The 25514-nt window shown below is 54.9% G+C and overlaps 1 protein-coding gene across 2 annotated transcripts in view; it reads right to left on the reverse strand.

Moving 5' to 3' along the window:
- PDGFRB (platelet derived growth factor receptor beta) overlaps positions 1-14686 on the reverse strand; it is a 38799-nt gene extending 24113 nt beyond the window's left edge. The window contains exon 1 of one of the 2 annotated variants that reach the window (XM_060093633.1): positions 14272-14686. The gene's annotated coding sequence lies outside the window, so the exon portion shown is untranslated. Of the gene's footprint in view, positions 1-6860; positions 6915-14271 lie in introns of those variants that run through there. The other variant, XM_060093634.1, reaches the window with a different exon arrangement.
- Positions 14687-25514: the final 10828 nt, after the last annotated feature.

A 25514-nucleotide genomic window follows, 5' to 3' on the forward strand; every position in this document is an offset into this window, starting at 1 on the left:
ATTCTAAAGGAGGAATTTGGTCGGCTGGCCTGGAGATGGGAGGTCACGGCAACTAGGACTGGCCTGGCTCTGGAAGGCTGTGGGCTGGGCCCCTGGGCGGGCAAGCGGCCTCCCCCACCACCCCGACCCTGGCTCCTCTCCTGCTAGGCCTGGCGCTAAGGGGGCTTAGAGTCCCTGAGACTCTGAGCTGGGAGGGGCCTTCTTGAACGGGCAGCAGAGGCCCAGAGACGGACAGAGTCATGGCCCAGTCACACAGCGAAAAGACAGAATCAGGCTGCAGGGAGAGGACGGGCTGGGCACAGGAGCTCAGGGAGAGTGCAGCCACCTTTGGGAGAATATGGACAACCAGGGATCTTGGACTGGCTTCTCTCTTTATGAAATGAGCATTTCACATGGGGCTTCAGACCTACTCTGAGACTGAGTGTGTCTCCAGCCCTCTCTGGGACTCAGTTTCCCCATCCACACAGGGAGAGGTTTGGATGGGTCATCTCAAAGAGCCATCCTGCTCTAAAACTGCCAGAGAGAAGATTCTGGTCACTATTATTCCTGCCGGGGTGGTTTGGGGACATAGGGACTGATGAGAGGAAGGGCAACATTCCTGAGGCTGACGTAGACTGAGAATCCATAACCCATCTCATTCCATGGATTCAATCCCCTGACCATTTGGTCCCAGATTTGCTGTGTGTACTTTGACAAGTTGCTTCCGTCTCTGGACTTCAGTCTTTCAGGTGACTTCCAGACAAATAGACGGGTGATGTGGACACTCAGGAGGTGGCAGGGGGAAGCGTGGTGTGGGCCACAGGCCGGTGGACTGGGAGGAACCAGAGTGGGGCTTGGGACATGACCTCCTGGGCCATGTTGGATGATTCCCTGACACCCCCAGTTGTCCATCCAATGCCTTATAGACTTCTGTGCTTCCCAGGGGCTGCTGTATTTCCAGCCGACCCCAGAGGGGCCCAGGTGGCTGATATGCGGGTGGAGGACTTGCCTGTGACCACTCCCCTTCTTCAGGGGCAGGGCTGCGCTCCAAGGAGGAACCACCTGGGACAAGGTGGGTGTCATAGCCAGGGAGGAGGCATCCCCCTTCCTGTCACACTCTCCTGCCTGGGGAGGCCCTTGGAGCAGAGAGAGGGAGGGGACCCTCAGAGACCCCCCCCCTTTGCACATGAGGCGAGTTCTCGTGATTCCTCCTATTTTGGCCAGCTTGGGGGTATAGAAGTCCAAAGATGAGATAATTGCCCAGCTCCTCACAGTGAGTCAGAGGGAACCCCTCCCTTGGTCCAGGGGAGAACCCCAAGTGAGCAGAGGACCCCAAGCCCAGGAGAGCAAGCGTGCTTGAGGAGTCACTGTGAGAGCCCCAGCCTTCTCTCCTTCCTGCTCATACAAGCTTCCACTCCTTTCCCACCGCCTTAATCTAAATAAATCCAGTCCATCTTGGCCACATCCGCTAGCAGCAGCTTCCCTCCCTCGGGGTCCCAAGGCTCCCACGACACAGGCAGGCTGGGGGCGGGGGTGTGCTGCATGGCTGCCAGTGGGGGAGGCTTGCACACGGAGAGCACGTGCACACACAGCACAGGCTCCTGCCTACGCGCTCGTTCACACACTGCTCTGAAACACACCCGTGTGCAGCGGGCCCTGTGTGTGCCCAGCCCTCACGTCGGCACCAGACACGTGCACGCCCACACATGCACACACGCAGCTCCACGGCGCCCAGACTGCAGCCTCTGTGCTCTCCCACGTGCCCATGTGAGGTGTGCACATGCGCGGCAAGTCACATGTATACCCGGCACAAGCAAAGCTGTGCACATACAGCACGCATAGAGCATGTGCACACGGTACCCCAAACTCACCTGAACACACGTGCACATGCGGGCACAGACAAGCCACAGATCCAACACGTGTTGTGTACGTACTGTGCCAAGTGCCGTTCTGAGCACTTGACACAGATCTACTCACTTGTTCCTCAGACAACACTATGAGGTAGATACAAGGATCGTCCCATTTTAGATGGGGAAACTGAGGCAGAGAGAGCTTACGGAAGTTGCCTAGGAACACAGAGCAGAGACTGAGCCAAGGCGGACGGCTCTGCCACCATTACTCTGTTTACTGGGTTTGGCTGGGCTGAGGCCAGCGGGGACGGATGGAAACAGACTGGACTGAGATTTATCCAGCCCAGAAAGACAGGACTTGGTGATCTGATGTAGGAGGGCTGGAGAGAGAGGTATCCTGAGTGAGCCCCACCCCTATGTCTGGCTTAGAGTACTAGCGGGCAGGAGTGTGTGTGTGCTGGGGGCACAATACCATTTTCTGAGATGAGAATGTGGCGGAGGAAAGGGTTTGGGAGCTGGCACTGAGCTAGTTTAGAAGTTGGAGGGGCTGCGTATCTGAGTGGACAGAGGGACACTCAGTCTGGAGGTGGGGAACAGGCTGGGCAGAAATAGCAGTGAAATGGGGGTGGGAGGAAGCCCTGCTCCGGGGAGAAGCGGGTGCTTGAGGCCAGCAGTCTTGGGCCAGGGATGCTCTGAATAAACAAGATGCCAGAGGGAGGAGGAGGCCCGGTCGTGGGGTCAGAGTCTTGGAATGTCAGAGCTCCGAGGCCCTCAGGAACCAGCTATCTGATCCAGCCCCCTTACCGTGCCCCACTGTACAGATGGGGAAACTGAGGCTTGGAAAAGGACAGGGATAGGTCTCAGTGTTTTGACCTAGGCAATCCTGGGCTCAGTTGGCCAATGGGGTGCTGAAGCACACCTGGCTGGGCAGCCCCTGCCTCCAGCCCCGGCTCAGATGTGAGGCTGGTGGCTCAGGGCCTACGGTTCAAACCACAGCTGCTGCTCCCTCCCTTCCCACAGGATACCGACCCCCCTTGCCACACACAGACCTTTATATCACCTTCCCTGCATTGTCCCAGCCTGGCGGGGATTGGAAACAGACTCAGAGCAGGTGACTTGCTAAGTTGCTGGCAGAAGGGGGACACAGACTCCGGTCTCCTGCCCGGTGGTCTAGTCCTCTCTCCTCCACACCACAGACACTTCACAGCCCCTGACACAAACTTCGGGGACTGATCCCTGGCTGAGAGTAAGGGATGTGGGTTCTAGCTCAGCTCTGTCGGCTGCTTATATGGTCCTGCCCCTCTCTGAGCCTCAGTTTCCCCATCTGTACACAGGGTGGGCAGGGCTGTCCTAGGAACACTTCTGGGGCTGACGTGGTGTGACTCTCAGGACCCTGCTCTGGAAGAAGCTGTGCTGAGTTAGAATGCTGGGGTGGGGGTAGGGTGCGGGGGAGGGGCCCTAGCCAGGATGTCATGACTCAGCTCGAAGAAGGCAGCCAGCTTCAGTCCTGGGCGTGTGTAGGGGCAAGAGGCATCTGGAGCTGGAGACTGAGTCTTCCCGCCAGCGGTTGGGAAAGTACAAGAGTGATGGCAGAGAGTGTGACCCATGTGGGCTGAGTTTTAGGTACAATCTTGCAACACAGGTAGGGGAACCCCAGCCTGGGAGCCAGGAAGGAGAGCAGTTTCCGTTGGGTTGGGAGATAGTTACGGGCAGCGGATAGAAAGCTGGGAAGGGGCGGAGGCTATGCGGCTCTCACCTGCCCCTCTCAATCCGATGACCCTTCTGCCGCTAAAGGTTGAGCACTCCACCCGACACACTGAATCTCCCCACAAACCTCAGGATCACATGGAGGTCAGAGAGGGTGAGCAACCTGCCCCAAATCACACAGTGATGCAGCTTGATCACCCAGGCCCAACTCTCTGCCACGCTGCTTCTAGACCCAGAGGACCTTCCTGCTTTCCAGGTACCTATGAGGTCTCCCAAACAAAGCAGCAGAAATCAGCTAAGCTGGGGCCTGGCATGGGATCCAGCTGGTCTGGAAGTCCAAGTGAGTGGAAGAACAGTGCTAGTTCCATGGACCGTCAACCGGATGCCCCTACCCCTGCCCCCTCCAGGAGAAACTTGGTGGCCTCTGCCTGCCCCATTGTACCAACCCCTCCCCTATCACCTCCAGTCTGTCCCCTCCTGCCTGTTCTCACACCCTAACCAGAGGAACATTTCTGATGTCCCCATCTGACCATGTCCTTCCCTGGCGCCTCCATGGCTCTCCATCTGCCCTCAGTAAAGGCCAGCTTCTTAGCCCAGCCTTTAAGACCCTTCAAGCCCTGGCCCTGCTGACAGACGGCTGGCTCATCATGACAGAGGGGGGAGGATGCTGTCCTCCCAGCTCCCCAGGGGCCCAAGTGAGGCCCCCATGCTCTTGTCACTCACTCTGTGCTCCTCTCCCCAGGAGGCCTCCCCAGGGACACAATGGAAAGAAATGACCTATTTTCTGGAAGTTCAAAATAAGACGAAACATCTGTCTGGATCGGAGTCAGGCTGATAAAGAAAGGGCTGATCCCCCGAGTCCGAGCCCCCGCTCCCGCACACCCCCTCACCCGCACTTGGGGGTAGGGGGAGCAGGCCAAGCTCCTTGGAACAGTTCATGGGAAAGCGCTCAGTGTGTGCCTCATGTCCGCTGGGGGCCCAGGGGAGGGGGCCTGGGTCCCCACACAGGCTGGGAAGCAGTCCTGAGAAGGAGGTCAGGGAGGGAGGGAGGCCCACTGTGCACGCCTGTCCACCCGCCTGCCGAGCAAACACTGCTTGCCTCCCCCGGCGCCTCGCTGGCCTCCCTGTTCATCCCCATGGCCACTCCCCGGCCCATATGGCCTGGCTCTGCCCAGGCTCAGTGATCCCTGCACTAGAGTCCTCTGGATCCCAGCTAGGCCCCAGTGGCCCCTTCAAAAAGGAACAAGGACTTAGAAGGCCTTGAAAATAACAACAAGAAGAAGAATAACTACCTACGATTTAGTTCTTATCACCCAAAGCCTGGGCTAAGGCCTGAATGTGAATGATCTCAGAACAATCCATGACATCAGTGTTGCTTCCGCATTTTACACATGAGGAAAGCAAGGCACAGAGAGGTCAAACTGTTTGCCCAACGGATTTCACCAGTACTGGAGCTGGTGCTCGATCCTGGGCAGACTGACAGCACACAGGCTCAACACTCATGTGACAGCCTCTCTCAGGCAGGAGGCAAAGGTGTCAAGCTTGTGCCTGGCACACAGTACGAGCTCAATATACAATTGACCAGGTTTATTCTTTCACCCTCTGTTTTCCAACCTCTCCTTCAGTCTCCTTCAGCCAGGTGAACCTGGCAGGATAAGCGGGGAGAAAGTCACACCATCTTTCACAGAGCCCTATAATCTTAGGGCTGGGAGGGGCTGTAAGTACTCCCAATTCACATCTCCCCCACCCTCTCTGCAAACAAAGGGGTTGTCCAGCCTCCAATTGCACACCTCCCATGATAGGGATCTCACTACCTCACCCGCAGCCCATTCCATTCTTGGACAGCCCAGGATCCTCAGAGGTCAGACTATTTGAAAATTTTTATTCCATTGAGCACAATCTGTCTCATCGTATCCTCTACCCATTGGTCCTGCTTCCATTCACCAATGCCAATGTCCCCCACAACAAGGACGTTTTTCTTCCCATTCATTTTTCTGATGCTCCACAATCTGAAAACAAACAAAAGCCCTTACTAATTCAGAGCTAGGCACTCTGCTAAATGAGATGACCTGGGGATTTTGTTTTATCCTCACAACAATCCTGTGAGGAGGATATAATCATTATTCCCATTTCACAGAGGGGGAAACTAAGTCTCAGAGAGGTATGGCAACTTGCCCAAGGTCACACAGCCAATAAGTAATAAGCCAATGATAAGCTGGGATGCAAACTCAGGCCCATCTGACTCCAAACCTGTATCCTTAACTGCTCTGCTAGACTGCCTAGCTTCTGCCCAGAAACAGGTCTGATCACAGAGAAACACTCCCACATGGGTTCACCCTAATGGGGTCCACACTGAATCCAGGCTCTCAGGGATGAGGGATCCTCAGAGGTTACAGTCCTGTCCCTCCCTCACTGAGGGGCAGAGTGAGCCCCAGGGATCTACCCCAGCTCACCCAGGAATTTGGAAGTCAAGTAAGGGTAGAACTCAGAACCTTTCTGCGATGTCACTGCAGAGTCTGAGGGTCAGCATCTAGGCTGAGGAGAGGAGTCTCTGCTGAGGACAGCCTGGGTCTGGCAGAGGCAGTGCCCAAGCAGGTCTCTGGTCTACCATGAGGCCTGTCCCAGACACCTCTGAGAAAGAGCATCCCGGTAGTCAGGCTAGGTGCGTGGTCAGCTCTGCCACAGGCCTGCTGTGCTCAGGGTCCAGGCCTGCCCCTGCTGAAGCTCCAGCACCCCTTCCACTGTTCACAGAGGGCCTGGGGGCCTCTGCAGCTGCAGAGTTCCAGGCCTCCACCATCCCTCAGCTGCCCTCCCTGAAACCCGCCCCCCACAGCCAACCCCCCGAGTCTCATCTCCAGCCAGTGCCATGGCAACGAGGAGCATCAGGCCCTGGCAGCCAGAGGAGCCCCTGAGAGGGGTCCCAGGCTGGGGCTGGGGAGCGGGGCGCAGCAGGCGCAGACAAGCAAACCTTCTGTTCCCCTGGTTGCTGCCAGCCCGAGATCAGCCCTGGGCCAGGGTGGGGGCCACACATAGAATGGTTCTCAGAGCCAAGTGGGCAGGGGGCAGGCCTCGGCCGTTCAGACTGACCCACCAGCACGCGGCCTTCCCCCAGCAGCCCAGAGCCCGCACATCGGGCAGGGCAGCTGGCTAAGGAGAACCTGCCGCTGATTGCTGCCAATTACGGAGCATTGAGATTCCCCTCAGAGCCCTCCTGGGCAGCAGAGCCAGAGGGGAGAAAACGCCCACGTTTCACTCCTCTCTGGCTTTCCCAGCATCTGTTTTCACCCCTTCCTCCAGTCGCCCACCCCAAGTCTCCCACTTAACTGTTACTCAGCCTCCCTGCGCCTTGGGTTTCCCATCTGTAAGTCAGGTCTCGTCATCGAGTTGTCAAGGCCTTTGAATGAGTTAATACAAGGAAAATATTCAGAGCAGGGCCTGGCGCCCAGCCCTCGGCCAAGTCAGTGGCCACGTGACTGTTCTTCATTCACTCACGAGAGAATAAGTCACTCACTCATTCACTCACTCGCTGGCCTTGAGACCCCGCTAGGCTAAGCTTGTCAGCAAAGGATGCGTGTGGGAAATGGGGTGATGGGAAAGCCAGGAAGGGTAGCTGCGGTTGTTATTGGTATTGTCAGCAGGCTCAGCTTGGGTAGGGTCGGGTCTCCTCCTGGCGCACTCCAAGGATTTAAAGGCCAACCCAGGACCAGAACGCAAGTCTAATGACTCCCAGTCGACTGTCTGCCAACCAGCTCTTTCTTCTACCTTTGTCTTGGCCTCTTAGTTTGATTTTTCACAAATGAGGAAACCCATCTAACAATGTGGGGGATGTCTTCAAGTTCCTCATATGGGATTAGGCATACAGTAGGTGCTCAATAGATGCTTACCCAGCATGAGAGATCAAATGGCTGTGTAGAGTCAGCTCTTCTGGTTCTCGGCTGCCCCCTAAAAACTCAGCACTCCCTGGGCTGGGAAACTGGGATAGGCAGGCGATGGTGACCCTTCCCCTCCAGGGAGGTGATGGGATGGGCTGGTGAGGGGGTAGCACAGACATATGGGGCCCTGATGCCAGCAGGCTGTGCCTGACGCCTCCCGGGGCAGTGAAAGCACATGGAGGGGTTCAGCCAGGCCAGGGGCCGCAGTCCCAGCTAGAAGCCATTTAATCCAGGTCAAAGTCCCAGTTCTACTACCTCATAAACATGTGACCTCTCTGAGTTTAACTTCCCTGAGTCCCAATTTTCTGGAAGACAGCAAAAGAGATATCCTTTTCCATTGCTGTGAGGGTTAGAGATGATGAAGAAAGGCTCCTGATGTATAACAGGTGCTCAGTAAATGGTAATTATTATGATTATAGGACGATTTCAAGGGGGGAGAGGGTGGCCTTGAGTTGGGTTCTCTGGTGGACGAGGCCAGGGAAGGGTATTTCACAGAAGCTCTGCATGAGCAGTTACGGAAGGGGGAGATCGCAAGGCATCCGGGTGGTGGCACAGAGAGATCTGTTAGGCTAGAAACTGGGGCTCTTCAGCAAAGAGGCAGGGGATGGGCAGAGAAGGAGGGCAGAGGCCACTCTGGGAAAAGTTTGGGGTGCTGAGTAAGGACTTGGGCTCTGCCCTGGAGGCACTGGGAAGCCAACTTGTCAGGGTATTGACAGTGAGAGTAGGGGGCTAGCTGCTGGTTGGGCAGTGACAATGGCACAAGTCCAAGCCCTTATGGGGATGGGGGCCTCTCACAAAGGAGAGTGAACGGAGTAGGTTGGCATTTTGTGGGAGAGCATGGATTAGAATGGGGACAGTGGAGGCAGCGAGACCAGTCTCAGGGATGAAGCCATCTCAAACCCAGCCTGAACTCCCTGGCAGGACCAGCTATATAATTTGCGGGGCCGAGTGCAAAATATAAATGCAGGGACCCTTGTTAAAAGACTCTTCAGCATTTCAAGGCAATGCTAGGCCCTTCTAAGCATGGAGCCCGCTGTGACTGCACATGTTGAATGCTCATGAAGTCACCCTTGCTCCCTGGACTAAAGGGGAGGCCATCTGTCTGTCCATCCATCCATCCATCCATCCATCCATCCATGCAGGCAGCCACCAACCTGTTTATCCATCTCTCCATACACTTATTTATCACTATTTCATTATCCATTCAGCAAAAAGGCCCCAGCCTGGGGGCTGATAAGGACACAAGTACAGTTAAGACAGGAGTAGCCCATGGTCCACTGAGTCACACCTGAGCCTTTACCTTTAGGGCTTCAGGGACAGGTCTGTAAATCTGAGCCCTGCCCTCTGGGGCTGACTCTGGACCTTCCCCCTCCGCCATCCATGACCACTTAGGCTCAGCCTCAGGAGTGAAGAAGCTAGAAGAGGGCGTGTCACAGCCCTTATGATTCCACTTCCCAGGACAGAAGGTAACCAGGGCAGCAACAACATGCGAAATAGCCACACAAAGGCTGGCAGGAGTTCTCAGGGGCTAAGAACAGAGCTGGATGGAACCTCTGGGGTCACTGAGCTGTCTCCTTGCCCCCCACCCCATCACTTTATGTAAAAGGAAATTATGGCCAGAATGGAGAAGTGATGTAACCAAAGGTTCCACGGTCCACAAGACTACCCAGAGGGGTTCCCATCCCTCATCAGGATGGTGTTGCTCCTTTTCAGCCAAAACTCTGCCCTGTGGCCTCACCCCGGGGAGAGCTGGAGCCTAAGCCCTGGACCACAGAGGTGGATGGTGAAGATTCAGCACATGCGCTGGCACAGAGGAAAGTCCAGACCTGCAGGCCAGGTCCTGGGCTGAGTGCTATCACGGACAACCTGTAGGACCTGAGGCACGTCCCTCCTCTTCTCTGGACCTCAGTTTCCCGTGCATATAGTAAGGAAGTTGAGCACAGGGATCCCCATAATCCTTTTCACTTCTGACCTTCAGGAACTATCTGACCCCCCTGGCCCTGCTGCCCCTACCTCCCAAGCGACAACCCTTTCCATCACAGGGCAGAGAAGCTGGTACCTTTGGCAGATGAAAGGCTCTGGACACCTGAGACATTAAATAGCTCTGATCTGAAGCGAGGAGAAGAGAGGGTACTAATGCAGTTAAAGCAATACACCTTGATTTTCAACCTCCTGCAGTAGGCTGGGCTCGGGCGTCCCAGAAAGCATCTGGGAAAGGCGGATCCTGGGGTCACGGCCTGGGGGGTTCAGGAAGCTCTTCTGCCTGAGGGTTCTGGGTCTGAAGTCTTGGGAGGGCCTTCTACACTGGAAGAAACAGTGTGTGAATTCCACACTCCTTCCATTAAAGGTGGGTCTCTGCATCCATTCCCTTGCCTCTGGAGCCCATCATTCATTCATCTACCATGGGTCAAAGCCTTGCTTCCTTTTGAAATCAGAGCCTATGAAGTTCGAAAATCAGCAAAGGGTCACAGCATCCACACACACACCCTCACAGGCAGTCCTCCTGACCCTCCTTCCTCAGTATCCCAGGAAAAGAGGGCTGTGGGCACTGGGAAAACACGACCTCAGAGCTCCCCAAGAAACTGAGTGCATTAACAGGCCGCTCTGATTGTCAGAATGTCCCTCCTCCTTGTTATAGGGCACCGCTTTCCATTAGAGGTCATCGATCCTGACCACTTTCTGTAATGTGTAGAAAAAGGGTAAGAAAAAACCCTTTCACTGTGAAGTTAAATATGCATGATCCCTGAGTACACAACAGAGCTTGTGCAGCTGCCAATCTGGGCTGGTGTGGCTTGGAATCCTGGAATTGTTTTAGGGCTGGAAGGAGCTCAGAGATCATCTTGTTCAACCTCCTTGTTTTACTGATGGGAAAACTGAGACCCAGAGAGGGACTGACTCACCCACAGTCGCACAGGATGGGTTGCCGGGTCTGATGACCACCTCTGGACCTCTGAGGGGCACCACAGCCGAGACCCAGAACCCACCCAGCCTCGCATTCGTGGACTCTGGAGTCAGAAACACCCGGTTTAAATCCTGGCTCCATCACATCCTGGCTGTGGGACTCTGGGCAACTGACTTAACCTCTTAACCTCTCTGGGCATTTCTTCATCTGTAAAATGGAGAGTTTATACCCACTCCTTGAGGTGGTTTGCGATGATTAAATTAGTTCAGCAAATATTTATTAAGCACTCACTGAATGCCAGGCTTGTTCCAAGCGCTAAGGAATACAGCAGTGGACTTGATGGTAATGGATGTAAAGCACAATGAAAGTGCTCAGAGAGGGCTGGTCCCAGTTCTGTCATCCTGCACACATGGCTTCCCAGTTGAGGCGTTACAAGCTCTGATGCTGGGGAGACATGGTGGAGGGTTGTGGGAGCTGTGGAAAACAGGGCAGGAAGATCTCCCCCTTCCAAGGGTCCACTGCCTGCAGGGTTCTGAACCACGTGCGAGAAATGGGGTGAGGGGGTACATTTCAGGAATGTCTGGGGCCTCTCTCATTCCTTCCTCCCTCCTCACCACTCAGTAGCCTGTCCTGAGCAAAGCACCCCGAGTCCCCTCCAGAGTCCCCTCCTTCAACCGAGAAGGCAGCTGGTCTCAGAACAAGACTGTGTCTGGAGGATAGAGTTGAGCCTTTAGCACACCCATGGTGCCCAGGTCCCTTCCCTTCTGTGGGCATAGCACTTCACGAGGTGCAGACCAATTTCACAGCCAGGTCGTCCCGTGCAGGAGGCGGGGAGAGCGGCTGTTCTCTCTTAGCCTTTGGCATTAAGTCCAGCCCCAGGAGATGCAGGAACTGTGCTAAGCACCTTATCTGTATTATTACTTTGTGGACCCTGCATCCCACCCTACTGCTCACAGAGGAGGGGCCTGACGCCCAGAGAGGCAGAGCGCTAGCCCAGGGTCACACAGTCAGCCAGAGCCAAGCGGGGCTCATCAGATGCCAAGCCTGGTGTTGTTTACCCACCGTGCTCACTGCCTTCCAGATGCGGACGCAGCAAGAAAGAGGACATGGGGGCCTGAGGTTGGCCACACAGTGGATTTGAGTCGAGCCAGGACCAGAGCTGGGTCTCCTGACTCTGAATCCACGGTGCTTCCCGCTGCCCCACATCTGTGGGCAATTAGAAGTCTCAGCTCTTCTTCCCACAGAGGAGGGAGGGCTGCCCGATCACCACTGAAGGGAGGGGACTCACCAGATGGTCTCCTTCCTCACTCAGGACCAAGCCAGGGCCCGGGTGGACCTGGGAGCAGGTCAGGCCTGAAGCTAATCTTTCTGCTGGAGAAAGTGCTGGAGCCAGGAGCAGGCTCTGTGGGAGGATGGAGACTCTCTGCTCTGACCAGGGGCTCCCTGGGAGCAAGGGGGTTAAGTCTTTGGTTTCAGGCAGACCTCGGCCTAAATACCAACTCTACCAACTAACTGTGTGACCCTGGGAAAGTCACTTAGCTTCTCTGAGCCTTCTTTTCCTTGTCTTCAAAACAGGGGTAAGACAATAGCCAGGACATGGAAGCAACCTAAATGTTCATCGACAGATGAATGGATAAAGAAGATTTGGCACATATATACAATGGAATATTACTCAGCCATAAAAAGAAAGGAAACTGAGTTATTTGTAGTGAGGTGGATGGAACTAGAGTCTGTCATACAGAGTGAAGTAAGTCAGAAAGAAAAAACAAATACCGTATGCTAACACATGTATATGGAATCTAAAAAAAAAAAAAAAAAGGTTCTGAAGAACCTAAGGGCAGGACATGAATAAAGACGCAGATGTAGAGAATGGACTTGAGGACACGGGGAGGGGGAAGGGTAAGCTGGGACGAAGTGAGAGAGTGAAATGGACATATATACACTACCAAACGTAAAATAGATAGCTAGTGGGAAGCAGCTGCATGGCACAGGGAGATCAGCTCCGTGCTATGTGTCCACCTAGAGGGGTGGGATAGGGAGGGTGGGAGGGAGATGCAAGAGGGAGGGGATATGGGAACATATGTATATGTATAGCTGATTCACTTTGTTATACAGCAGAAACTAACACACCATTGTAAAGCAATTATACTCCAATAAAGATGTTAAAAAAACCAAAACAAAACAGGGGTAAGAATAATACCGATTCCAAAAACCCGTTGTGGGGATTATAAGGCATACGAGGTTCCAGGCTCTGTGCCCAGCACAGGGTAAACACTCCATGATGGTGACCAACATGGTCTGCATGTCCCCAAGTGCTGTGGATTCAGGGCCCTGATGCCTGGAGGCAGGGGAGGACTGCCTGATTTCAGAAGATCTCGTTAGAGGCCTCTGTGCACTTTGGGATCACAGAGGCAGGGGCACTCCCCCGCCTTGACATATAGGAAAATGTCTGGGGGACACACATAAGGTTCTGGAAAGGCGCCTGAAGGAAGACAAGAGGCCTGGGTTCTGGGCTCACCCTTGGGAACACAAGGCCTTCAGTCAGTCCCTCCTCCCCTTCACAACCACATTTTCTCAGCCCCACTGGCCTCCTGGGAACACTGGGGCCAGAACACAACATGGGGAAGCCTGGGGCCCAAACAATCTCTGATGTGTAAACAGAACACGAACAGAAACAGAGGGTCAAGCAACAAGGCTCCAGGATGATGGGCATGGTAAGCTCTTGGAAGACTAGAAGAACCTGGGAAGGCTGCCTGGAGGAGGTAGAATAGGGAGGGTCCTTGAAGGAAAAGGGAAAGTGGGAAGGAAGCGCATGCCCACTGTCAGGATCATGAAGATTCCTTCCGGGAATCCTGGGATCTGACCGGCAGGAACACAAAGCCCAAGTCTGTTGTGATGGGGCAGGGAGGTTACTATCTCCCTGAGCTCTGCCACCTACTAGCTGTGTGGTACAGTTTTGTGGCTGTTGTGAGCCTCAGTTTCCTCACTCGTAAATTGGGTATAAAATCAGTCCCTGCCTCTGGATTTGCTGGTGAGCGTTACAGGAGATCATGCTTATAAAACACTCCACATGGTCCTGGCATGCAGTAAGTGTCGATCAGTGGCAGCCGCTATTAGGAGTTTGGGCTTTCTATAGGCACCTTCTACTAGGGAGACTCACAGAAGGAATCAGATTCATATTTAAGAAGGAGGGAGACAGTGAGGAGGCCTGAGCTGCTGCCTGGGACCAGAGGAAAGGGCCCAGCAGCCAACCCCCCTTCTTCACAGAGGGGCCCCCAGATCTGACTGCCAGATCCCAAACCCCCGGCCCAGGCTGCACGACTGTGACTGTTAGCACGGGCCTGCCATGGCCCCCTCGCCTTCGCACTTTCCCAGCCGCTGGGGGTTTGGAAGGACATCTTAGGAATCTGGAAAATTTGCAAATCCATTTAAATCCTGAGAGGTTGCCTGGCGGCCGACTGGCCTAGAGCCAGACAGATTCTTAGGGACAAGGCTTGGGCCCAGGGACAGAGGCAGTGGATCTGAGGTCCCCGTTCCCTGCTAGGTCCTCTTGCCATGTACCCTGCTGGCCATCTCTCAGTTCCCCTCTCACACCCCTCCCAGCTCTCCCCGCCACCCCCCCCCACAGGCTGTGCTTTGCTTTGGAGGTCCCCCCCACCCTGCTCGGCACCCAGAAACCTCTGAAATTTGTTTGATGAGGGCAGGGGGCACCGACCCCAGAAGCAGCCTGAACAGCAGAGAGCTGGCTCCTCCAGCCCTGATGTCGCCGACAGCCTCCCAGCCTCCTCCCATCTGGTTTGGTTAAAAATATTTTCCATTTTTTGACCTACCCAAGAAGGCGCAGTCTGGGACAAGGGGACAGGACAAGGGGCTGGGGTTCCCTCCTCTTCCCAGCACTTACCTTGCTGCTGATGCCTTCTGAAGTGTGGGCAAGGTCCTGGGCTCTGGGCTGTCACCCCCTCCAGGAAGACCTCCTCGCTGCCTACCCTCTCCTGTTATCAGAAAGACTTTGCTGGACCCGAAATTGGGCAGCGGCAGGGTAGGAGGGCAGTGAGGACTTTTGCAGGCTCCCAGAGCCTCAGGAGAATGGAGGGAGTGAGGGGCTACGGGGGTGAGGAGTGGCCTCACTCCCAAAGCATCCCTCTGGAGGAGCAGGGCTGCCAGGAGGGGCCGCCCTGGATCTGTCTGTCTGTATCGCTGGGCACAGGCTGCTGCCTGGTGCCGCTGGTCAGAGGGGCCCGGGCGCTCTCCTAGTCCCTCCTCTCCGGCTCCAGACTGGGCGGGCAGGGACTGCGGGCTGCTGGCAGCCCCAGGAGCTCACACCACCGTGGGCTTCCCTGCCCCCCCACTTTGGGGGAAAGGCTGCAGGGCGGCCTCTGATTGGCTCAGCTGGGAGAAGGGGGGCTGGGGGCGGGGAGGGTGGACGCGTGCGTCTGTTTTCAATTTTATTTCCCCCTCCCTCTTTCTTTTCCCCCAAGTTTCTTGTTTTTCTTCCTCTTTTCCCTCTGCTTGCTCCCTCCTGTAGCCTGCTCACTCAGGATGTGAGGAGATGTTTAGAAATTCCGCAGCCCACGCCAGCCAGCCGCTGAGTCACTTTTATTAAAGAGTGGCCCGGCCCCACTTACCTGATGCCTGTCTCGAGTGGCAGACTCCCCTTGCTGTGGCACCTGGGGCTGGGTCCCTTCTCTGTGCCTTAGCTTTCCCATCTGTAAAAAGGAGCTCTGATAACCTATCCGGTTGATTCCATCGACATACATTCCTTAAACAAGCTTGTTGAGCACCTACTATGTGCCAGACACTGCTGGGTGTTGGGATGCAGTAGTAAGTTACAGTCCCTGACCTCAGGGTACCTAGGCTAGTGGGAGAGACAGTGCCCAGGGAGGGCAGGGGGGCTGAGAGTGCATTTAGAGGGGCACTCGCAGAGGCTTAAGGGAATCAGAAAGGGCTTCTGAGAAAAGGTGACTTGGAAGAGAGAAAGCCCTTCTGAGGTTATCAGTCACTTCTCATAAGAAGAAATAAAGGTCCACGGGTGAATTAGCACAGAGAGAGAAAGAGACATGCCCAAGGTCATCCAGAAAACTTCAGATTTCCAGACATCTTCCTCCATCATCTCAAAACCCCTGGAGTACCAAGAAAGAATTATTTCCTCACTGTATAGACAAGGAACTGAAGCCCAGAGGAGTGAGATGAGCTTCGCAAGCTCACACAGCTATGGCAGAGCTAGAGCAGAATCACGCCTCATGAGTCACATGGTGGAACAGATACAGGTGATCTGACCCCAGCAGAAGACCCACACTGCAGTGTCAACTGGCCCTCCTGTCCCACCCTCTTCTTGGGTTATCCCTTCCCCATCTCTCATTCATTTTCGAGTGCCTGTTGCGTTCCGTTTCTATCCTCTGCACTAAGGTCTGCCAAGGTTCCTCCGGGAACCCCTGGGCTTCTCACCCCCTCACTTTTTTTTTTTTGCGGTACGCAGGCCTCTCACTGTTGTGGCCTCTCCTGTTGCGGAGCACAGGCTCTGGACGCGCAGGCTCGGCGGCCATGGCTCACGGACCCAGCCGCTCCACGGCATGTGGGATCCTCCCGGACCGGGGCACGAACCCATATTCCCTGCATCGGCAGGCGGACTCTCAATCACTGCGCCACCAGGGAAGCCCCCCCTCACTTCTTCAACCATCATTTCCTCGGATCAGAACACATCTCTAATCACAGACTCCTGACCAAGGGCCTCATTTTAAAAGGACATAGAGTTGGGTTGTGTCACCCTGCCGCTATTACTGTACACATGGGGAAATGGAGTCCCAGAGAGGGGAAGAAAGGTGTCCCAGGTCACACAGGTAGAGCCTGACTCTGCCCAGAGCTCCTTCCATCCTGCCCTCTGTCTACACCCTTTTCCTCCTGGGCCTCACCCCAGGTTCCTGTTCATGGGGGGAAGGAGGGTGGGATTTCATGCCAACCACGGTAACCTATCTTGCACTCATTTCTTGGTCTTGTCCCAGTGGGGACTGCCCAGCAGAGCATCTGGCTGGACCACACAGAGGGAGAAGCGTTCTCAGACAAGCTCCAGGCAATGTGGTGGGGGCCGTGAGAGCCTCCCAAGAGAGGGGGCCTGGTCCAGCTTGGTGGCAATGGAGTCACAGGGGAATATGGGTCAGGTCTTCCTGCCCAAAGGTTCCATCAGTCTTTACAACTTCCCTCCAGGCATTTGCCTTGGCCATTCACCTCTAAAGCCTTGGCCCAACTTCTCGGACCAGGTCAGTGCGGGAGAACAAGGAGGCATTTCAACTCCCAGTACCCAAAATAGATAGTCTGGGAGTCAGGAGACCCAGCTGTGCACTTCTTGTGTGGCCTTGGATAATTACCATGTCCTCTCTGAGCCTCAGTTTCCCCATCTGTTCATAACACGGGTGGACTCACTGTGCCGGAGGGCCCTTGGGATGCTTTGTCTACAAGTGTCTTAGAGGTGGACTCTAGCTAGGGAGAGGAGGCTGGTGGACCCCAGGGCAAGGGGACAGCTGGGGGCCAGAGAGGCAGCACAGAGGGGAGGGGGCGGCCGCTGGTGGCTCCCCTGGGAAGCTGGCGGCTGCCGGTTTCCGGCCAGCCCAGGCATCTGGCTGGCCCATCTGGAATCACTTAGCCCCTACCACCATTAACCCTTGGCAGGCACCAGGACTGTTATGCCTCCTCACAGCTGAGATGGGGTTGGGGGATGCAGAACCACATGGAACACCACAGGGCACTCACTGAGGGCTGGACAGTTGAGGAAGAAGGGTCATGATTGACAGGGAAGGCTCTGGAGCCGGAGACAGCTGGGTTCAAATCCCGGCTTCTGCAGTTCCAAGCTACATGATCTTGGGCAAGGCAGTTAAACTTCTCAGCCTCAGTTTCCTCCTCTGAAGAATGAAGATAATTCAAGGAATGACTTGAAAGACTGTTGTGATTTGTAATGCACACCTCAAGGGCTAAGTACAGTGCCTGAAGTGTTCTTGAAATAGTGTGTCTCCCCCATTCCAGCTGTAGCCCACCACTGTGTATCCCTAGGCTGAGCTCTCCGCTTTCTGGGCCTCAGTTTCCCCTGTGTACTCTGAAGGAGTGTGCAGTGGGCAATGCAGTGCCGTCACGCTGGGGTGGTCAGCGTGGCCCCCAGCCCCACTGGGGACAGGATAAGCCACAAGCAGTCTCCCACCTGCCCAGATGCTGGGAGCCTGGTCCAGCCTCCGATAATCCTGTCTTGGGAGAGGCTAGGCTGAGAGTGGGTGGGCGGAGCGTGGAGCGTGGGGAACACTGCCTGAGGTGAAGTGGGATGGGATACAGAGGGAGGGAGGAGCCGCAGGCCTTGGGGTTCAGCACGTCCCCTTCCCACTGCACAGTGTCATGCTCGGGGATTAAGAACCTGGGCTCTGATATGGGTAGTTCCAATCCAACTCTGCCACTTCCTAGCTGTGTGACCCTAGACGAATTACATGATCTGAGCTCAAAGAGCCTCAGTGTTTTGAGCTGTAAAATGGGGTTGTTGAGAGGCCTGAATAACACCTGCACCGAAGTTGTTTTGTTCCAGGACTAGGGCAGAGTGAGAAAGCTCCACAGAAGGTGCCTGATTGTCAGGTGTCTCTGGGAGCTGCTGTCACAGAAGTCCACCATCAGGGCTGGAGGGAAGCTGGTCCAACCGCTGCTACAGCCAGGATGCCTGAGGCCCAGTGATGGAAAGTGACTGTGATATGAGACCAGGACGGACACCCAGGTTCTGGTCTAGACTCTCAGGCTCATGTTCTTCCCTGAAGGAGGGAACTGGGCTGAACTGAACCCCCTCCTCAGCCCCCCAACCCACGCTGCCTAGAGCCGGAAGCCAGAGCTCTCCGTGGGGCGGGGGAGGGGGCCCGGAAAGGGCGCCTGAGTGGGAGAATTCCCAGTAGGCCAGCTCAGTGCTCACTCAGGCAGCCCCAGCAGCCACCACATCTGGCTCTCCCACGCTCCCGGCGCTGCCCCCCCTCCCAAGCTCCCCCGGCCTGGGGTGAGGATGCAGCACACATGTCCCAGGCATTGGCACAGTCATCTTGGATGTCAGGGCCTGAAGAGTCCTAAGAGCGACAAGCGTGGAAACTGAGGCCCAGAGAGCAGAGGGGACTCGCCTGAGGTTAGCAGAGACAGAAGGGGCCTGGAATGCAGGACTCCTGACCCCCAGCACTGTGTCCTTCCTCCCTGCACACCCTGAGCAGGTAGGTCCCTGTACCTACAGGTGGGGGAGTGAAAAGAGGCGCACAGTGGAAACTGCCCCTTCCCCTCCTGGACACTCAGCATAGTGGCTGGCTGGTGGGGCAGAGGGACTGGTGGCGGCTTCAGGCCACATTCCCAACCTAGATTCCTAGAACTGCTTATGCTGGCCCAGGCTGTCACCACCAAGGCCTAACAAGGGCTTCAAGACCCTGCCCGCCTCAGCCTCTCCCCAGCCTCCAGCTGGCCTTGGTCTCAGTGCCCCAAGGAACAAGAGTGTCCTTCTGGTACACAGATGGCTCAAGGATCATCAGAACAGCAGGGCCCTCAGAGGCCACATATCTCCCCCTCACTGGATAAACTGGGTCTCAGAGAAGGCCAGAACCCTCTTGAGGGCACACAGCGGGTCTGGAATGGGGCCTCTGACTCCCAGGCCCTTCTGTTTCTCCCACCGTTTATCCATGCAATTCAAGTTAACTGAACACCTGCTATGTGCCCTGCCCTCATAGAGCTCATAAGCAAACCACAAATTAATAATATAAAAATTGTGACAAATGTGATAGAAGAGTCAGAATAACAGGCTGGGTAGGTGGGGTTCTTGTTTAGGTGGATTAAGGCTTCTCTGGGGAAGACATATTTCAACTGAGATCTGAGGTTAAGAGGCCACCTACAATGCAGGGGCAGGAACAGTGTTCTGGGCAGAAGGAACAGCATGCACAAAAGCTTGGAGGCCAGAAAGAGCCTGGTGTGTTTGAACAGGAAGAAAAGAATGGTTGAGGCACAGAGGAGACATGATGGGGAATAGGCTAGAGAGGTAGTAAGGGGCCCTGTGGGCCCGACAGGAGTCTGGCTTTTGTCCTGAGGGTCAGGAGGGGCCAGTGTAGGATTTAAAACAGGGCACCGATGAGATCATGGTGGTACGCTGTGGAGGATTGGCTAACAGGGGCAAGAGGCGAGGCAAGGCAGGGGGCTAGTAGGGAGGCTACGGTAGTCGACTGTGGGCTGACTGCCCCCACTCTGACTCTATCCATCCCAGAGGCTGCGGGAATGTATTCAGCTGGGAGTTGGGACTTCTGGGCCCCAGTCCATGCTTGACCACTGACTCACAGTGTGACCTTCCTGTCCTGGCCTCTGTATCTCCTCTGGACAATGGGTCAGACACAGTGCTCCTTCAGATGTGCACATTCTGCCCCTGGGTCTCTGGCTCTAGCGTCCTTTCCGCTCCCTAAGTGGCTGTGTACTGAGGGACTGCCCCCCCAGGCCACGCCTCTGCTTCTCCACTGGGAGGGGGAGGGGAATCAGCACATCTTGCGTCAAGATTGAGACTAGGCAGTCAGTGAGCCTTCCAGTACCTCAAAGTGCCAGCAGGTGGCGCCCCAGCCTCTGAAGGGGGCAGGAGGAGGAGAGGACCGTAATGGGAGGGGAGAGGGGAGGGGGGAGGGGGCTCCCAGCAGCTCCAGCACTCACCCATGAGCCTCGCACCTGCCCCCGAAGGTGGGCAGAGATCACCATCCTCACTTCCACCTCAGGAACAGCTCAGAGAGGGAGAGTTCCTTGCCCAAGGTCACAGAGTGAGGTCGAAGCTTGGCTGGGAGTGGGGGGCAGTCTAGGTAAGCCTAATGCTGGCCATGGTGCCCACCAGCTTCTCTTAAGCAAATCACTTCCAACAGGAAGCTAAGCCCAGAGCCTCTTTCTTTCAGGGCCATAAACCTGATTTAAAAACCAAGTTATCACCAAGATCTTTATGAGGCCATCGTCTCTGAGCCCCACCCCAGAAGGCCCTGGTTGGGTGTGTGAGAGAAGCCCAGAGGGAGGACCTCCAGAGGGAAGAGGGGCCCACCCGGGGAGCCAGAGGGAAGGAGGGCTCCAATAAACAGCCGCTCCCAGAGATAAGGGGCTGTCAGAGAGGAAGAGGCTGCGACATGGTCAAGGAAGGGCTTCTCCACCCACACATGGTCACAGCGCCACAGCTGGACGGATGTCCAAAGCAACAAGTCCCCAGTGGGCACCTGGGGACACTGAGGCCCAGGGAGGCAAGGACTCAAGGTCACATGGCGAGTCAGAGGCCAAGGTGGGGGAAGACCTGCGATTTCAGACACCTAGCTTGAAATTTTTAAACAAGGTTACAGTGTCCTCAGAGGTGTCACATGAGGGGTAGTTCAGGTCTCTGACTCAGGGGTCCATCTAAGGGTGAGGGTGAGGGGGGAGCTGAGGCTCTTTTGCATGAGGAAGCTAGAGGAGGAAGAGGAATCAGGTATTTGTTTAAGAAAAACCCTGGGGTGAGGGGAGGGGCACATACAGGTTCACTATCCTTCCAGGTAGCTCAGCTGGAGAGGAAAGAAAAAATTCCAGACAGGCCACTCACCTGCTGTGTGGCTTCAGGCAGGTAACTTCACTTCTCTGAGCTCTAGCAGCTTCATCTGTAAAACAGGGATAACAATGACCCGACCTCACCAGGCTGCCATGAGGATGAAATGAGATTAACACATGCAAACAACTTGGCATGATACCTGGCACTTAGTAAATGCTCAATAAATAATGGTGCTCTTGTTATTATTTCAGCACAGGTAAAAGGGCAAACCCTGCAATCTCAGAGAGATGCACTGAAAGGGCGCCGAGCTGGTCATCAGAAGAACTGGGTCTGATTCCAGTACAGAACTGACCTGCTGTGGGAACTTGGAAAAAAAATCCTTTCTTTAGGCTTCTGGCCCTCAGTTTCCCTACCTGTAAAATGAGTGGGTTGACTCTCTAAGAGTCTTGCATGATCAGGATGCTACGAAATGTATGACAGCCTTGCACTCCTACACTACATGGACCAGGGGTGCCGTTTGGAGGATCAGCAGGGCTGGCTGAGGACCCCTTGGGCGCTCTGGTTGGGCAGCAAGAAAGGCCAGTGGGGTCAGGAGACCTAGCTTCTGTGCCCAGCTCTGTGCCTCTGTGACCTTGGCCAGGCACGTAGACCTCTGTGCTTCCTGCTTCCTTTCCTCATCCAGCAAATGGGGCCAGTTTGTCCCACCTTTCCCAGTACCCAGGGCTCAGGAAAGAGCAGGCCCAAGGTAGGGTGGGGGTGGGTGGAGGCCGGCCCCAGGAGGTGTCTGTGGAGAGGCAGGCACCTCCTGCCTCCACCCCGGGAGAGGACAGCACTGAGGGTACCACGGAGCAGCTGGGATGGCCCCCCCAGGCCTTAGGCCTCCCTAACTCTGCTCTCTCCCTGGCTAGGGAAATAGTCCCTGCTTTGCCTGCAAAGTCCCCCATCCCTCAGCCACAACCCAAGTCCTGGACACTGTCTTTGTCACTCCTGGACTCCTGCCCAGCTTCCTTGCAGCTTTCAGGCTTCCCACCTCTCCTCTGGCTCATTCTCCACACACCAGCCACAGCCCCCTTCCCACAATGCAAAACCCTTGATAACAGCCTCCCACACCCCTCGTCAGGTCTGTCCTGCCAGGCCGTGCTCTCTCTCCACACTCGTCTCCTGCCCCTGTCCTGTGCGCCCCCCCATCACTGAACTCCAAATTGGTCCTTCAGTTCTGGAGGACCACGTGTCCCCTCCAGCCTCAACCCCTCTGTTCACACTGTCCCTCTGCCCAGTGTCCCTCCCTGTTCCCCAGGGGCTTGACTCATATGTCACTTCCTCTTGCAAGACTTCCATGTCTCCTCCATTTGGGAAAACTCTCCGGATTCCTGGCCCTCACCGAGATGTAATTTTGCTCCTATTTGTGATCATTTGATTCGTACCTGCTTCTCCCCTTTCCCCTTCTGTAAGCACCCCAAGTGCAGAGCCTCACTCAGTACCTGACACACGGTCAGCACAAAGGAGGAATGTTAATACACATTTATCAAACATATGAACACATGAACAAATGAATTCCTATAACTAGTCCCAAACTTTAAGCCTTCCATCTAAGTCTGATGTAGCATATTCTTGGAATTAGAGGGCACCTAGAGGGCACCAACTTTCTCACTCCCTGGGACAGGCATCCTTTCAGCAGCATCCCTGACTGGGGACCTCCAGCAGTCACCTGCATACCTTCTGTGATGGTGAGCTCACTCTCTCTTTCACGACCGCCCTCTAGAGAGCACTTTAACTATGGGTGGGTTGGAATCCATTTCTGTGCCTGCAGCTTTCTGTCTCAGGTCTTAGGTCTGCCCTGTCCCCCGCCCCAAACTCAGACCTTCAAGTCACTCTCCAGGTCTTTTCTTCCTCCATTCTGAGCAGTCCTGGTTACATCAACTCTGAGAGTAGAGCTCAGTCCTCTTGGGTCTCTTCTCCCTTCTCAGTATTCTTCCCAGTTTCTCACTGACCCCTTGAAAAATTGGGTCCTGGGCAGAGCCCAGCACTCCAGAGGACTTGCTGAGCAACCTTTCACCAACACATCCACTTCCTGACCTTCCCTGCTAAGGCAGTCATGAGCTCATCCATGTCAGCCACAACTCAGGCAGCCCTCTTTCCCCCCTCCGACGAACAACCTTCATTTTGCTGCATAAACTCGGGCATAACCCCTTTCCTTTCGGTGTCTCACTGCTTCCATCTGTGCAATGAAAAGAGTTCCTCCAAGCAGGCAGGGGCACCCTGGGCATAATGTCCCTCACTCTGCTATAGTAGCTATCAGAGCTGCAGAAGAACAAGATTCTGACCAAGACCAGCTTCATGGGTGAGTCAGCTGTGCAGTCACACAGGGCCCAGTGTTTAGAAGGGCCCCATGCTTGGTTGAATGCTCTACCGTTGCCATCTTGAAATTTATAATAATTTTTGAACAAGGGATCTTACATCATTTGGCATTGAGCCCTGTAAATTGTGTCCTGATCCTGACACATCTGTCTAGCCCTGAGATGATGCTGACCTGCCCTAGCTAATGTGGTGACCCAAGGGACAGACAGCTTAAATACATAAGACCCTGATTCTGCCCACGTTCTGGGGGTCACATGTCCCTGAACAATTAGGGGGCTCCCAGGAAACGCTGGAGGATCAAATCCCATAGGGGGCTTCTGTGCAGCTCTTTGGCCCTGAACCTCCTGTGGGGAGGCAATGCATCTGCCACAGGCCTTCTGATCCAAAGCCCTGTCCTTCATGAATCCTTCCCCAAATCCCTCTACTTTGCTCCCACTCACGGTTCACTGATGGCCTCTCAACTATTTAACACCCCCCAACCCGGTAGCTGTGAAATGTTTGGCAGTCTTTTTTTTTTTTTTTGCAGGCCTCTCACTGTTGTGGCCTCTCCCATTGCGGAGCACAGGCTCCAGACGCGCAGGCTCAGCGGCCACGGCTCACAGGCCCAGCCGCTCCACAGCATGTGGGATCCTCCCGGACCGGGGCATGAACCTGTGTTCCCCTGCATCGGCAGGCGGACTCTCAACCACTGCGCCACCAGGGAAGCCCTTGGCAGTCTTTAATTGGGCAAGGTGCGGGGAGATGCATGATACATTTAAGATACAAGAGAGCCCCAACCATAATAAATAGATCAGGGCTTTAGGATAAGCCAGCTATTAAAAAGACATCTTTGAATCAAATGAAACACTTTGAATATGAACTGGGTATTAGATAATACCCAGGACTTTGTGTTAATTTTTTTGAATTATTTTTTTTTATAGAACAGGTTCTTATTAGTTATCTGTTTTATACATATTAGTGTATACATGTCAATCCCAATCTCCCAATTCATCACACCAACACCACCACCACTTTCCCCCTTGGTGTCCATACATCTGTTCTCTACTTCTGTGTCTCTATTTCTGCCCTGCAAACCGGTTCATCTGTACCATTTTTCTAGGTTCCACATATATGCATTAATATACGATATTAGCTTTTCTCTTTCTGACTTAACTTCACTCCGTATGACAGTCTCTAGATCCAGGAATCTGTGTTAATTTTGTTAGGTGTGATAATGGCATATTATGTAAGAAAATGCCCATGTGTTTTAGAGATGCATGCTGAAGTAAGTAGGGGTAAAATGACATGATGTTTGAAATTTCTTTCAAAATACTTTAGCAAAAAAAGGGAAGCGAGTCAGTTAAATAAGTGTGGCAAAATCTTGATAACGGTTGAAACTGGTGATGGGTATATAGTGATTCACTCTACAATTCTACTTTTGTGTATGTTTGAAACGTCTCATTAAAATAAAGGTGGGAGTGAGGGCGCGGGTAGGGGGGTTGCCAAGAGAATTGTGAGAAGTTCGCTAGAATGTCTCTAAAAGAATGTCGCTACGCCACCTCTCTAAGAACTTTCTCTAGAGAGCCAACTCAGGTGAACTCCCCAATTGTTTGCAGACTCGTGTATGTGCATATGTGCATTTCCCCCCCGGGGGAAAAACATCCACAGCTTTCAAGAGACACTCAGAGGGGTCGTGACCCCTCCCCCCCCCCCCCCCGCAAAAGATTAAGGACCCGCTACCTTAAAGACGGGAACCCCGTTTGAAGTCAGCGTTTCCTCCCCTTCACCTCCAACTGGTCCCTGCGGACTGCGCCACAGGCCCGGTGTGGCTGCGTGACGCTGGCCTGGCGTCCCTGAACCCCTCGGATCCCTTCTCTCCACCTGTAAAAGGGGGTTGCGGGGCGGTCGAGGTGTTCGGGCGGTGAGGTTGGGGCCTCGCAGGAGACTCCCACACCTAGCGATGCCTCGATGCTCGCTCAGGATGCGCCCTCCGCGCCCCCCACCCCCCTTGGCCCCGGCGTCCACCTCCCGCTTGGGGCGGCAATTTGTCTCCTTTTGAACCCCCCGCCCCCGACGGGTTTCCCCCTTTGATTCGCGGCCTGGAGGCTCCCCCCGCTTTGAAATGCAAACCCGCCTCGGCTGGGGCCGTGGCGGTCCGGAGCTATAAAAGGCCTGGGTGGGGCGGGCGGCGGCAGGGCTGGGAGTTCAGGTGAGCAGTTGCTCGTCGGGGCGGCCGGCTGCGGCGGCTCCAGGGCCCAGCATGCGCGGGGGGCCCCGCGGCCACC

The sequence above is a fragment of the Mesoplodon densirostris genome, chromosome 3 (genome assembly GCF_025265405.1).
Source record: "Mesoplodon densirostris isolate mMesDen1 chromosome 3, mMesDen1 primary haplotype, whole genome shotgun sequence".
NCBI lineage: Eukaryota > Metazoa > Chordata > Mammalia > Artiodactyla > Ziphiidae > Mesoplodon > Mesoplodon densirostris.